Raw genomic sequence first — 16,449 nt, forward strand, 5'->3', positions numbered from 1 at the left:
TTAAGTTCAGTTACACCCAGCCATAAACATCCAAGAGATCTTGGATCATTGATCGGACGTGCAAATACAGACATTGACATCAGCGATAGAAAATGTTTGCTTAAACTTTTCTATTTTACGTATGGAAAGTACCAAAATCTTAAATAGAACCTATAACGTTTCCTGACGTGTCTGGTTTAGTTTAGTTGCATTCCCAACTTAATAATCATTCATCTATTCTTATAACTCTATGTTGCGGCATTCCTTTATTATTCCTGCTAGAAATGTACGAATGAATTGTTAGCAGTTTGCAATGAAGGTCAAGATGGGTGTTACCAGTTGGGGTGTGTCCCTGCACAGTCTGAAACCAGCAGCACTGATCAGAGAGTGTCAAACTATTCAGGGGACACACCTCCAACTGGTAACACCCATCTGGACTTTCATTGCAAACTTCTATTCACTCATACACTTCTAGCAGGAATAATAAAGGAATGACAAAACATAAGAACAGATGCTCCAAAAATTTTACAAGTAAATGCAACAAGTTAATAAAAACAGACATGTCAGGAGAGGTTAAAACCTTGTAATGGAGTGTTATGTGTATGATTTTTTTCTTTAATTTAAAAATGGCCATACACATTGGACACAAGTTGTTTGATGGTTGAACAACCGCTGAATGACGGATCACCTACCAACACAGCGGTACACCTGAATACATTACAGTTGGTCATAATGGCCACGCACGTTCAATGGCATTGGAGAAAGGATGAATGATCTTTTTGGGAACGTTCCTTCAGGTAAAGATTTCACGAGGTCGGCTAAAATGATCGTTCCGTTTTACATTTCACCCAATGAATGATTGGTTTGGCTGAAATTTTTCATTTTTAGCAACTTTGGGCTAATGTGTCTGGACACCTGGAGAGTCAGCGAGAAGTGAAATGATTAATAAATTAGGCTGCTCCCTTCAAATTCACCTACCAAGTAGTATAAAACTGATTAGCAGCATGGACCTAACCTGAAACAGTGCACCCCCTCCTTGTAGAACAGCACCTTGATCCTCACTATACTACTAATACGAGCAGGAACACAGTTACCTCACACAGAACAGAACCAGAACCACAAGTGGCATTCATTTAAGGCCTCATGCACATGACCGTATGTATTTTGCGGTCCGCAAAACATATGGATGCTGTCCATGTGCATTCCGTATTTTGCAGAATGGAACAGCTGGCCCCTAATAGAACAGTACTATCCTTGTCCGTAATGTGGACAATAATAGGAAATGTTCTATTTTTTTGCGGAACGGAAATACGGACATACGGAAACAGAATGCACACGGAGTACCTTCCGTTTTTTTGTTCATTGAAATTAATGGTTCCAGCCTAAATCTGGGTTTATATAAAAAGAAGACAATCTCATATATATTTGACCTGCTTGGGAGCAATTTGCAATCTCTTTACAGCACTGTGGGATAGGTAAGCGTGATATAAAAGAATAAAATACAAAAATACAATGACTGCTGTAAAGTATCTATGTTAATATCACACAGTAGTTTTTCAGTAGATACACATACAGAGATCGGATATGTAAAAAAAAAAATAAGAAGAAACTGGACAGTAAATGGTTACTTAGCATTCAGGCTGAAGAGCAGATTAAAGTGCATCTCCAATGAGCTCTTCACTTTAATATAAGTAGGGGCTGGGTTGATGCTACGTTTTAACCCTTTACTGGGCTTTCGTGGGGGGGGGGGGTATGTGTTTGAACACTTCACTTCAATGGGCTAGTGTTAAACCCAGCCTTATTTTACCAAAACCTATTTTCCCCTTGGAGCTCTTTCAACCCCTATGCCATGCACTGCCCCCTCTTTCAACCCCTATGCCATGCACTGCCCCCTCTTTCAACCCCTATGCCATGCACTGCCTCCTTTTTCAACCCCTATGCCATGCACTGCCCCCTCTTTCAACCCCTATGCCATGCACCGCCCCCTCTTTCAACCCCTATGCCATGCACTGCCCCCTCTTTCAACCCCTATGCCATGCACTGCCCCCTCTTTCAACCCCTATGCCATGCACTGCCCCCTCTTTCAACCCCTATGCCATGCACTGCCCCCGCTTTCAACCCCTATGCCATGCACTGCCCCCGCTTTCAACCCCTATGCCATGCACTGCCCCCTCTTTCAATCCCTATGCCATGCACTGCCCCCGCTTTCAACCCCTATGCCATGCACTGACCCCGCTTTCAATCCCTATGCCATGCACTGCCCCCCGCTTTCAATCCCTATGCCATGCACTGCCCCCGCTCTCAATCCCTATGTCATGCACTGCCCCCTCTTTCAATCCCTATGCCATGCACTGCCCCCGCTCTCAATCCCTATGCCATGCACTGCCCCCGCTCTCAATCCCTATGCCATGCACTGCCACCTCTTTCAATCACTATGCCATGCACTGCTCCATACATTAGCATGTAACGGGGGTCTGCTGGGAGCCAATAGTGGATTTGAGTATGCTTAAAGTAATGGATCAGATTACAGATTTAAATAATTATAAAAATAGTTATTTCTTCTGTATTCCAAAGAAGAAAAACTTGAAGGTACTCCTTTAGCTACTTAAGAAAACCTACGGTTGGTGCCACCTTCCTATCTTCAGTCCCTCAATGCAAAGGGGAAGGACCAGGGCATAGCAAGGATACTGGTAAATGATACTGGTAAATGACCTTACGCAATATCTCTGAAATCAGAACTTCTCCCCATATAAGATCCATTGTCTCACCTATTACAAAGAGTAGTGGGCAAGAAGTGTCATGTAATGAGTATATGGATAGACATCTACAAAGATAAAGAAAGCTTGGGTCAGCGTAAATGTCTGTTGTCAAATATTTTGGACAATTCCTACATGTAGCACGGTGGCTCAATGGTTAGCACTCTTCCCTTCCAGCACTGGAGTTGTAGGTTCAATATGACCAAGGGCAACATCTGCATGGAGTTTGTATGTTCACCTTGGGTTCGTGTGGGTTTTCTTCCCACACTCCAAAAACATACAGATCAATTGGCCCCATTGTCTGCGGTTGAGGTACAGAATATCTCATCACTATATAAGTGATGGGAAATACAGGTTTAGATTTAAATATCAATTTTAACAGACTTTCTGGAAACTTTTAACATTTTCAACATAATTTGAAGTAAATCTTTATTTTTATTTTTTGTTTCTAAGAGCTTACAATCAAATTATTTTAACCCAGGTTCAGAGAGATTAAAAGATTTGCCTTAAGGTCATGTAGCTAGTGAGTAACTGAAATGCGGCCACTTCAAAGGCAGTGAAATCACATTGCCTTAATGAAATATCTTTACCCTGTTTACCAAAGGTTAAATGTATCAAAGGGTAGGGCACTGAAAACAGCATTAGATCAGAGACCTCGCAGAAAACAGATTTGGGAGATAATCTATCACTTCAAGCTTCATCCCAATGAAAACATTGCTTTAGCTGGTAAACCGTCAAAATTAAAATGCCAAAGAGCATGAAATCAAAACTGCCAGTGTCTGGTCCAAGAACAATATATTTCAGTTGCATCAAGGCCTAATGGACGCATAATGGGTTGGTTACCTATAAATTCCAATTTATATCAAGACCAGATGTAGCCAAGGACGTCACTGGTCAGACATAGCATGTCCTTCAAATTTAGGCACCTGCAAGGGGTTGTAAAATAAGGAAGCTAATGGCTCCTTTTGCGCCCATCAGACACCCATTATAATGTATAGTTCGGTGGTCCATAACTAGGGCAGACACAAAGTAATGGAAAAACTTTGCCTTTCAGCTAGTAGACTGAGATTAAATGGGTCCTAGTTTTTTCTGCAATTGCGTACAGTGGGCGTGCGTTTTTTCCATCCGGGTGGCATGTGTTTTTATCAGGCGCAAGAAGAAAAACTGAAGAATAACAATCTACATCTCCTAGTAACCATCAGTGACAAACACATTGCTTCTGGATGCCTTCCGTTTTTCACACAAGTCCCATTCACTTCTATGGAGCCAGAGCTGTGTGAAAAATGCACAATATAGAACATGCTGCGATTTTTTGCCTGAAGGTAAAGATGATGCGTGAAAAAAAAACAAAAAAAAACTCATACACAGGCCCATTGGAATGAATGGGTCAGGATTCAGTCCGGATGCAATGTGTTCACGACAGGCATCGCATCTGGACGCACAACTTATGTGAAAGAGCCCTAAAGCTGCTGACTGGGGAAGAATGCCCACTAATTAGGATGAAGAATTCAAGGTAAAATAGCTTACTTAAGGACCACCAAGGAGACCTTTAATAAGGACCTGTAACTTCTTTTGACATGTCCATTTTAGTAACTACTTGCTTTCCCCATGTAATGAAAATTCTGGAGCATTTATTTTTAGAACGCTATGTTGTACCATCCATTTATTATTTCAGCTAGAAGTTATGAAGGAATTACTAGAATTTTGCAATGAAGGTCCAGATGGGTGTTACCAGTTGGGAGTGTGCCCCTGCACAGCCTGACATTGTCTAATCAATGTAGCCAGTGTCAGATTGTGCAGGGACAAACCCCCAACTGATAACAGCCATCTGGATCTTTACAAAAAAAATGCTGGCAATTCATTCATAACTTCTAGCAGGAATAATAAAGGAATGGCACATTATGGAGTCATAATAATGGATGCAACAGAATTGTTATTACATGGGGAACGCAAATAGTTTCTAAAACTAACATGTCAGGAGAGGTGACAGCTCCTCTTTAAGGCTATATTCACATGTGGCAGATTTGTTGCAGACATTTCAGTAACGTTCCCATTCATGGGAATGGGGTTTGCAGAAATCCAGGTACTTACTGCAGAAACAACTCCCATCAAAATGTATGGAATGGGTTTTTCAGTCATCTAGACATGTACGTCGACTATGGCTCCAGTGTCCAGACTAGGGGACAGTCCGGCTCCTGTAAACTACCATATAGGCTCCATGTCTATGTGCATGAGTCCAAAAGTGTGAAAAACAACCTCAAAATGAATGCTTTATAGTAATATATACCCACATGCCACAAATAATAACCTTCCTTTTCCCAATAGCATTGATGCTTTAGAATATCTAAAATAAAACATCACAAAATAAGGAAGGCAAAGTGCAACATCTCTGACTCGTACTACTTCCAAGGAGTATATATATATACACTGCTCAAAAAAATAAAGGGAACACTTAAACAACACAGTGTAACTCCAAGTCAATCACACTTCTGTGAAATCAAACTGTCCACTTAGGAAGCAACACTGAGTGACAATCAATTTCACATGCTGTTGTGCAAATGGGATAGACAACAGGTGGAATTTATAGGCAATTAGCAAGACACCCCCAATAAAGGAGTGGTTCTGCAGGTGGTCACCACAGACCACTTCTCAGTTCCTATGCTTCCTGGCTGATGTTTTGGTCACTTTTGAATGCTGACGGTGCTTTCACTCTAGTGGTAGCATGAGAAGGAGTCTACAACCCACACAAGTGGCTCAGGTAGTGCAGCTTATCCAGGATGGCACATCAATGCGAGCTGTGGCAAGAAGGTTTGCTGTGTCTGTCAGCGTAGTGTCCAGAGCATGGAGGCGCTACCAGGAGACAGGCCAGTACATCAGGAGACGTGGAGGAGGCCGTAGGAGGGCAACAACCCAGCAGCAGGACCGCTACCTCCGCCTTTGTGCAAGGAAGAACAGGAGGAGCACTGCCAGAGCCCTGCAAAATGACCTCCAGCAGGCCACAAATGTGCATGTGTCTGCTCAAACGGTCAGAAACAGACTCCATGAGGGTGATATGAGGGCCCGACGTCCACAGGTGGGGGTTGTGCTTACAGCCCAACACCGTGCAGGGCGTTTGGCATTTGCCAGAGAACACCAAGATTGGCAAATTCGCCACTGGCGCCCTGTGCTCTTCACAGATTAAAGCAGGTTCACACTGAGCACATGTGACAGACGTGACAGAGTCTGGAGACGCCGTGGAGAACGTTCTGCTGCCTGCAACATCCTCCAGCATGACCGGTTTGGCATTGGGTCAGTAATGGTGTGGGGTGGCATTTCTTTGGAGGGCCGCACAGCCCTCCATGTGCTCGCCAGAAGTAGCCTGACTGCCATTAGGTACCGAGATGAGATCCTCAGACCCCTTGTGAGACCATATGCTGGTGCGGTTAGCCCTGGGTTCCTCCTAATGCAAGACAATGCTAGACCTCATGTGGCTGAAGTGTGTCAGCAGTTCCTGCAAGACGAAGGCATTGATGCTATGGACTGGCCCGCCCGTTCCCCAGACCTGAATCCAATTGAGCACATCTTGGACATCATGTCTCGATCTATCCACCAACGTCACGTTGCACCACAGACTGTCCAGGAGTTGGCAGAGGCTTTAGTCCAGGTCTGGGAGGAGATCCCTCAGGAGACCGTCCGCCACCTCATCAGGAGCATGCACAGGCGTTGTAGGGAGGTCATACAGGCACGTGGAGGCCACACACACTACTGAGCCTCATTTTGACTTGTTTTAAGGACATTACATCAAAGTTGGATCAGCCTGTAGTGTGTTTTTCCACTTTAATTTTGAGTGTGACTCCAAATCCAGACCTCCATGGGTTGAAAAATTTGATTTCCATTTTTTTATTTTTGTGTGATTTTGTTGTCAGCACATTCAACTATGTAAAGAACAAAGTATTTCAGAAGAATATTTAATTAATTCAGATCTAGGATGTGTTATTTTTGTGTTCCCTTTATTTTTTTGAGCAGTGTATAACAACTGATAAGAAAGAGTCTCCAGTGTTTCTCTGCGTGTCACTGCCCTCCATTACATTGATAATCTAAACAGCAAGTCTGTACTGGCGTCTTAGCTTTTAGCAAATGGGTTAAATTTAGTCTTGTATGTGGCTGCTGGATTTACAGTACATAGAGAGCACCCGTTACTGTATCTTGCACCTGATGACAGAATGAAGGAGTTATGCATCCGGAAGACAGAGGGCCAACATTGCTGTCAGGTTACACACCGGACCAGAGGTAACACTCCACTTACTCTGGAACTGAAATCTCAGGTTTTAAGAATAACAGAAGCGGGGTCGGCTGGAGGATGAGCTTAGAAAATGCCACCAGCAGAACCAGTCTTCAGGAGAGGTGTTGTGGTACAGAAACAGGCTGCCAGAGAGTCTTACATAGGGTGCTTCGAGCAAAATAGGATGTGAATCAGACCCCTATATATGGATTAAGACGGCAGATAATCATTCGAGGATAATCAATAAATCAAATAATCATTTTGATATCACTAAGAGGGCTGACTGATAAAAAAAAAATGTCATGCAACAGTTTAAAATAAACTAACGCAATACATGCCCTTTTTTTCCACTGCTGTTCTCAATATTGCTGGTCCGGTACTGGGCGGTGAGGTCCCGGGATACGGCATGTAACTGCTTCAGCCAATCAATAATAAGATACATCAGTACGTATGATACCTATTGTATTCTCCTCAATGAAAGAAACCGGTTACAGGCATCTCAAAGTACAACTTGCATACAAATAATTCAACTCCTAGAGGAAGCGCGTCGTCAGATGACCTACAGTTTAAATTATGTTTTTATGTTAAACATTTTTAAAGGGGTTGTCTCATAATGGACAATAGGGGCATATCAAGAACGGAGCACTGCAAGGTGGTGGCTGGAGGACTCCGGTCCGGCCACCACCAAGCTGGCTCCCCATAGAAGTGAATGGAAGCGTACCGCGCATGCGTTGCCCCGTTCCCATTCATTTCTATGGGGCAGACGGAAATAGCCGAGCCAGCGCTTGGCTATTTTTCGCCAGCCCCATAAAAAAATGAATGAAGGGCGGCTGCGCATGCGTAGTGTGCCCTCCTTCACTTGCGGGGCTCTGTTCTCGATATAGGTGCGGGTCCCAGTGGTGGGAGCAGCACCTATAAGACAACATAGCAACATTGTACATAAGGCCGAAAAAAGACATTTGTCCATCCAGTTCGGCTTGTGACCCTGCAATGGGGGCATATCCTAGCCCCCTAGGTGTGAAAGTAGCTAAGAAGCAGGAATAGATGCTGCAAGCTGTAAATCATTATCTGTGATGTATCTATGACGAGGACATGAGATTCCTCACACAATGCACCAGAAAAATAACAGTTTATATATTTTACAAATTTGCCATTAATCTGCAAAATCTATTTGACTGGGATAATTTTAATTAATGAATTAATTAACACTATGGCACATGGGCTGCTGAAAGCATAGGCTAAATCTTGGCCTCTATAAATCCCCTTCCCCCCCTTCCCCAATAGTTTCCACTTCACCAAAAAAAAATTAAAAAACCTCCTGATTGTTTTCACTTTTTAAACAGTGTAATAGGTCATCCAAGCTGAAATACCTAACGTACCTGCCTGTGGCAATCATTTCCACATCATCACACTTCTGATCTAGAGGTCAACCATGTTAATATGAAAACAAGAGAATTAAGCTGCAAATATTAGATTATTTTATCCCTGATCTACAGGTCACTCCCTATACGGCTGCTTCCCCGTGGCTCAGGGATCTCTATAAAGCTCTGTATCTGTGGATTGTCATTATAACAGAAAATAAAATTATATACAGAGATAATTGCTGTGTAATTACAACCCCATACTATGGAAAATTACAATTAGGCCCACTTGGCAGACAAACTTCACTGAAGGCTTCACCAGGATTTACCTTGGTTGACCTTTGTTTAACTATTCCAAACCAGGATTTTTATTTATTTTTCTAAAAAAAGGACCATATACTGGGCTTTTCCACCCCAAACTGCATGTAACGATCCCATCCTGGATTCTTCTCTGTAAGGCCTCATGCACACATCTGTATTTTCCATACACGTCCTAATCTGGTCAACATTGTGGATCAGAATAGTTCTTTCTATTAATGAGAGCGAGAAAACTGCGGAATACAGAAGGTATCCATATTTTGTGGATCTGTTGTCCATGGACCAAAATACAGACACGGCCGTAAGCACGGAGGCTGCGCCATTTTGTCTGGTAAAATGCCGAGCCCCATGATGAAAATCAGAGGGACTGCATCAGTCAGCAGGTATCGTTCATGTCTGTGAACAGATCTGGCACTTCCGTAATTTTTGTTGTTCTGTTCCAATAGCAAAGCAGAATGGAAATAAAAACGCACATCTGAACAACGCCTTAAAGTTCTATTTGTATATATCTAGTCGCCTATCATTTATATATCCAATTAAGTTCCTGTCCTCCCCCTCATTTTGCCATCTCATACACATCCTCACATTAAAGCGACTGTCAGTTAAACAAAAACTACAAAAAATACTCACCCCTTTTCTCCCCATTGCTTCTAGCGCTAAGCCGCTTCCACTGCTGATGTCATCTTCCTGGCTGCAGCAGTGCGTGCATCTTCCATGCATATTGTCACTGTGCAGCCAATCACTGGCTTCGGCAGTACACAGGAAGTCACTACTGAGACCAGTGACAGGTCACCGCTAGAGCCAATGTGCACAGAACCTCACTGCTACAGCCAGGGAAAGCAGTGGGAGGACAGAAGCTCAGCACTGAAATAAGCAGTGGAGAAAAGGGGTAGGTATATTATACTATTTTACCATATGTACAGGGGTTGTCCAAGTTTTTTTTTTTTTTACGTGAACAAGCCCTTTAAAGGGATTCTGTCACCAGATTTAACCCCATTAAGCTAGCGATGTGCTAATGTCAGCTAAACCTAACTAGCCTATTCCTACTTTTATCTATGCCCCCGTTACGCCAGAAATCTAACCTTTATAATATGCTAATTAGCCTCTAGGAGCGGGGACGGGGACGGGGGACGGGGGGTTGTTCCTGCTCCTAGAGACTCCGTTCTCCTACCTCTCTCCAAGTCCTGATTGACAGGGCCAGGCAGCGCTTGCATCTGTCTGCCAGCCCTGTGCTCTGGGGAAATCTCGCGCCATTCAGTATTCGGCGCAGGCGCAGTGAGGAAGCTGGCAGCCTGCGAGCGTCTTTCCCTCACCGCACCTGCGCCGAATGCTGAACAGCGTGAGATTTTACCAGAGCACAGGGCTGGCAGACAGATGCGAGCGCTGCCTGGCCCTGTCAATCAGGACTTGGAGGGAGGCGACAAAGGTGGGAGAACGGAGCCTCTAGGAGCAGGAACAACGCCCCCCCCCCCTGCTCCTAGAGGCTAATTAGCATATTATAAAGTTAGATTTCTGGCGTAACGGGGGCATAGATTAGCGATGTGCTAATGTCAGCTAGCTTAATGGGGTTAAATCTGGTGACAGAAACCCTTTAAGGCCAATTTCACTGAAAGCTTGTAAACCTATCAGTAAGATTTTGGTGTTTGGGGTGGGCACTGCAATACCAGAATGAAAACCAAAGCAAGCAAGGGAGTAGATATAAGCTTCATGGAAAGGCTATCCAGGTTAGGTTCCATTTACAAACTGGGCAACACCGGCATGGCACTCATATGTTCTCCCTATACTTGTGTGGGTTTCCTCTGCATTATAGCATGGATCTAATGGAGCACTAAGCTATTATTTAAACTTACAATGTTAGTTTATTCAGGACAGTAATGCCTCCTTTGGAGATGCTGCTGAGTAAATACACATACAGTTAATAATACACAGTCTAAATATTTAGTCAAGCTGTGTATCCTGCAGATATACAATATACATTATATAAATCCCCCTATAGCTGTTTACCTTTAGATCATCTATTTTTCTAAGAGTTAATTCAGATACCCTCTCCCAGGGTTTTCAGCCTCCACTTGTCTGTAAATGGTTACTAGGCCATATGCCATTAAGCCCTTTCATTTCCTCTCTGCCTTGTTATCTGTTGGGAGGTTGAAAGGCAGAACAGAGTTTTATTGTGTCTACCTTCAGCAGCAAAACAAGGACAGACAAAAGAAGGAATGACCCATCTGCAGGCCTGCTCATCAAGATGCCTACTAATCTGACGGTTCCCATTAAATCTCCAGCTAAACAAACACAAACTAAACCCATCATGGTATCCATTAGTAGAAGGAAGTATTCGACTGTATACAGATGTGTCTTCTAAAATGCGGGCACCTAACCACAGTTAATAAAGGCAACAAAAACACTGAACTACCAGGCACCCTAGAATATACAATACTGAACCACCAGGCACTCTAGGATATAAAGAGCTGAACCATCAGGCACCCATAAACATACAACACTAAACCACAAGGTCCCTTATAATATAAAACACTGAACCACCAGGTACCCTTAGATATAAAGCACTGATGCATCAGGCATCCTAAAATGTAGGGTGGCCCACCAAAAAGTTGCCCGTCTCCAATATTTCCAAATCAAGTTGCCTAATAGTAAAATCTTTCTTAGTTGTCCATAACAACCAATCAGAGCTCAGCTTTAATTTTTTCAGAGCCTTGTAGGAACTGAAAGCTGAGCTCTGATTGGTTGCTATGGACAACAAAGACAGATTTACTATTAGGCAGTTTGATTTGGAGATCTTGGAGGTGGGATACTGAATAGTGGGCCACCCTATATTACACAACACTGAACTGCCAGATACCATAAGATATAAAGCAATGAAGCAGAAGGTACCCTAGAATACTCACTATTGAACCACCAGGCACCCTACGATATACAGAACTGAAGCAGAAGGCACCCTAGAATATACAACTTGAACTATTACGTACCCTAAGAAACTTAAAAGAATTCTTATTATAAGAAATAGTAGTATCTGATTTTGCTAGGCTGTAAATAGTTATTTCTTGTTTTCACCCTAGCAGGAGATATTAGCATGTAAATGCATAAGCTCAGGCAAACATCCTGATAATGAATTTAGCTCTGGGTATATGGCAAGATACATCCAATAAACCCTACATCTCTTAAAGGAGCCTTCTGCAAATGAACAAATGGATAAAAAAAAAAAAAAAGCCCGAAGCATTACTTGAAGTCAAAACTGACCTTCTCCCTGCAAAGGAAAACAAGCACATTAATGTCTCCTTCGTTGGCCACTACTGGAGAATGAAAGGTCATCCTTGGTAAATATCTCAGTGAGGCCTCTCAGGTAGCCCCTATAACTCCCACAGCGTAGAAACTCCTTTTAGTTTTATCACGTAGAGACCTTCATGATTTAGAGCAAATTCTAACTAGAAAATCCCTGCCATATAAAACTTCTGCCCAAATACATGATCTACATCACAACAGGGCACAAATATAAATTGCAGCCATGGTCCGACCAATCAAGCAGTCAAAAGTCCTCTCCTAGAGCTAATATATGTACAGTCAATTCAAAATGTGCATTTTAAGAGCATAGCCACATAGCTTTACACAGATCTTCTTACACTTTATTTGCCCATTTCTTTTCATGTGCAATGAATTCCTGGAGACTGTCCTGACCAAGGTCAAGGCCACCACAGTAATATATCCATTCCATTTGTTTTACAGATTTTAAAAGAATATCCTCACCCATAAAATAACTTAGCTTTATGTCAGGAAACTGCAATTCTTTTTTCTACTCTCAACAGGTGGTAAGGGCATTAAAAGTCCATCGCTCCACCCAATCACTGCACATGTTAAGGTCTCAGAATTGAATTTTAAGTGCAGAATGAAAAGCCAGTGTTGTCCACTCGGGTCGAGCACTTCTGTATTACGGATACACCAGACATGGGCACAGATGTAGGGGGGCTGGTGACCTAAAATGTAATTTGTAGGTGATAATTGCTAATAAATTGTATTAGTTCACAACCCACACTGGAAATTGAGTGTCAAAGTACAGGTCTTCAAATTGCCAGACAAAAGGAAGAGCCTTAAGAAATATTGAAAAAAAAAAAGTTTTCCCAAGTAAATAAAAATAAAATTTAATTTTGGTAAATATATTTGTGTATAGAAAAAAGTATATTTTTACACTATTGATTTTATATTATATTTAATACACAAATGCAAAATAAAAAAAAATTAAGATCCCAAGTATGGCATGAAAGGGAGTAAGTATACAGATGCCCACCCCGATCAGGCAGACAATTGTTGGGAGGGAAGCGTTCCTTCCTGGCAATCGCCTACTCACTAGCAAAGGAGACCGCTGCCATTACGTGCAGTGATCTCCTCCGCAGCAGGGGAGGAGCGATCGCTATGCCATTGCTCGTCCCCATGATATACTGTGGTTTGCCGGCGGCAGATCGTAATTAGACAGGACGATCTGCCGCCGACAAATTCTGATCTTTCAGCATGCTGACAGATCTGGATCGTCTGATGTCTGTTCATCGGGCAATCGGCGGTAGTATTACACTGCAAGACGACCGCTTACCACGAACGCTCATTAGCGATAATCGGGGAGAAAATCTGCCCATGTAATACACCTTTAAGAGTAAAGAGTGTAAGAACATCAACTTGATTAGAATCAGCACTGAAACACAAAACCAACTAAAGGAACAAAAGCACAACACAAATTCTGTTTTATATACAACTGTGTGATAAAACCAGCACAAGGGTCATACATTCAACCAGTATTTGTAATGACATCCATTCTGTCCTTGACCCTTATGACGCAGACAAATGCTCGCTAATCCCTTTCACTTATGAATTGAATGCTTTTATTCCATCATATTTATCCGCCTTGTATGATCATATATTTATAGCTGCACCAGAGCACACACATGAGAACAACTCAAACACCAATATAAAAAAAAAGACAATGCAGGATCAATTCTCCAACATTCTGCCTTAATCAAATACAAAAGTCTGTCTGTAGCTTGTGAGATGGAAACAAAGTCATCTCAACTTTCCAGAAGGAGGACATTAAATGCCTTCAAGCCACTTCAGAGAGGCTGACAAGCACACAGTGACATACAGCACCATTGCCTTTGCTTGCAAATATTTACATTTTGTTCTATAGAATAAGAACTCAAAGATTACAGCAATAAATCTTAAGGGACAAAGGCCTAATGACCTACCCCCTTAGATCTATTCAGTCTTAAAATATGGCATGCCAAGTCTAGGAAGCTAAGATGTTGCTCCTTTACAAAGGAACGTCTATGCATATGTATTTTGTGTACACGTTACCTATACATACTAATGCTAATGTTTCTGCTGACTTCTACACTCTTAAGGTGGCCATACACATTAGACTAAAGTTGATCGAAACAGACGATTTCAAGCAAAACAGTCGTCGGGGTGAAATTTAAGAACTATCATTTTAAACGACAGACCATTATCATCTTAAAAGTCAGTCGAGTTTAATATTTTCGTCCAATAGTCAGAGGAAAGATAGTTCGCGGACGAAAGATCTTTCTTTGAAGGAACGTTACCATCCATCGTCCAGTTTCATTGATCGTGTATGGGCACTTTGAACGAAGTTGACGGCCAATATGGAGTAAAATGTGTCTGTGAAAGGGACGTTCACCAGATGTTTGTTCAACCTTCAACAAACTTCTACTTAATGTTTATGTCCATCTCTAACATGGCCATATACATTAGTCTAAAGTTGATCAAAATGAACAATTTCAACCAAAACGACTGCTTGTTGGGTGAAACTTAACAATTGAATTTTCGAGATTGCTCATGGACAGATCTTTCTATGAAGGACTGGTCCCAGAAAGATTTCCTATCACCTAGTTTCATCAAACCTTTATGGCCAAATTGAACATCCCTAAAGTCCAATATAGACTAAACTGTGTATGGCCGTGTCTGAAAAACCATCATCCACCAGATGATTGTTTGTTCAACCATCAAGCAGCTTCTACTGAAATGTGTATGGCCAGCTTTAGTGGAAAATACAGCCTCTGAAGTGCTGGAACAAAGTGCATAACCCTGTCAGGAGCCTACTTATCTCCATGAGCAGGTCCTCACCCAACACAGTATTATAACATTCCCAGACCCTAAATCACTATGATGAAAAAGCACCCACCCTATACATGTATATATAATAAACCAAATCTATACTCTGACAGTTCATTCAAACAGTTCGGAAGAAAAAAGAGGTTTCCATTAATTATACGCAGATGGGGAACGATTAAGATAAAGTAACTAGTTTAAACCAGCATTCATAAGAAGATAGCTGGGAGGAAAATCCACCATCTGCTCTATCATACCCTTAAAATCTGAAATATTTCAATTTTAAGCTCAGACCAGAAAATATTTACCATAAATTTCCTTTTTTCCCCCTGCTTTACTGCCTTTGATCCAGGAAAAAGAAAGTCTTTGTAGGACTCTAAAACTCAATCCAAGCCATAAGGTCTTCAGAAATATTCCTTTAATCTTCCGGCAAAACCCAGTGGCTAAAGCCTTGGGATGGGAATCAGAGTTGAAATGAAAATGTGTCTTTAAGGACCATCAATTGTCTTAAGTGTCATGTAGTGCTTGGACTTAAAGTTGGTACCATTAATCCAAGTGTCAAATCAACCAGAAATAATAGGAAGAACACTAATAATTAGGATAATAAGTATCTTGTATGTTCCAGGACAGAGGACAAATTAGCAGGACAACCGATCTGTACAGAAGATTCAGGGCACTCCAGATCTTGCCAGAGCAGGGATCTAGAGAAAGCTTCCGTCTTATTAATCTTGATTTTTTTTGTTTCCTTCTTAGCAGTGAGAATTCAATTTCTTTTCAAGCCTCGGGGGCAGCGTTTACATATCAGGATGACAGCAGAAAATCAGAAAAACAATCCAAAAAGGAATTTAAATATTAACAGGCAAGAAGGGGAAATGTCTTTGTTAGCATCGTCCCTGTAAACTCCACACCAAGCAGAGCCGGACCGGGTCTGAGGACAAGCAGAGATCCACTGATGCCTTTTGCTGCAGATAATAAATATTACCGGGAGAAGTGCAAAATGTGCGGTGACCGAGCGCCGCAGAAGAACACGCAGCATCCACTTAATCCTCTCCTGTGCGCTAGATCCCCCTCTCGGATGTCTGGCTGCAGCGTAGATCCCCGGCACATTCAGGCTTGTGGGGGGCTTGTCTTCCAGGTGCCCCACTAGGTCCAGAGAGGACATGCAGGGGAGCGGAACCGACCGTGCAGAGATTGATGGATGAGCTGGGTGAATCTGCGCCGTGCAGCAGCCTCCCGGCCACAGGCTCCTCTCTGCTGCTCTGCACGTCGGGAACTGACAGGGAACCAGAACTACGCTTCTGTCTCTGCTCTGGTCGCCACACCCCCGGCACGCCTATCCAAGAGGGATGGCCAATCGGCAATGAGTAAAGGCAGTGGGCGTGCCCGTGGTGGGAGGGGAAGTCTGAGGATTTTCAGGACTGGGAACTCTCATTCTGTTTGGATGCTGCTGTACATAGTGTATATACAGCTATATAGACACACATCACCAGATGTACATACAAATATACACATCTATATAGACATACATCACCAGATGTACATACAAATATACACATCTATATAGACATACATCACCAGATATACATACAAATATACACAGCTATATAGACATACATCACCAGATGTACATATAAATATACACAGCTATATAGAC

At 42.4% G+C, this 16,449-nt stretch overlaps 1 protein-coding gene across 1 annotated transcript in view; it reads right to left on the reverse strand.

Annotated features, from left to right (window-relative positions):
- FAM222A (family with sequence similarity 222 member A) overlaps positions 1-16,051 on the reverse strand; it is an 87,466-nt gene extending 71,415 nt beyond the window's left edge. Inside the window, exon 1 of the mRNA XM_040416588.1 lies at positions 15,104-16,051. The gene's annotated coding sequence lies outside the window, so the exon portion shown is untranslated. The remainder of the gene's footprint in view (positions 1-15,103) is intronic.
- Positions 16,052-16,449: the final 398 nt, after the last annotated feature.

This window comes from Bufo bufo, chromosome 2 (assembly GCF_905171765.1).
Source record: "Bufo bufo chromosome 2, aBufBuf1.1, whole genome shotgun sequence".
NCBI classification, from domain to species: Eukaryota; Metazoa; Chordata; class Amphibia; order Anura; family Bufonidae; genus Bufo; species Bufo bufo.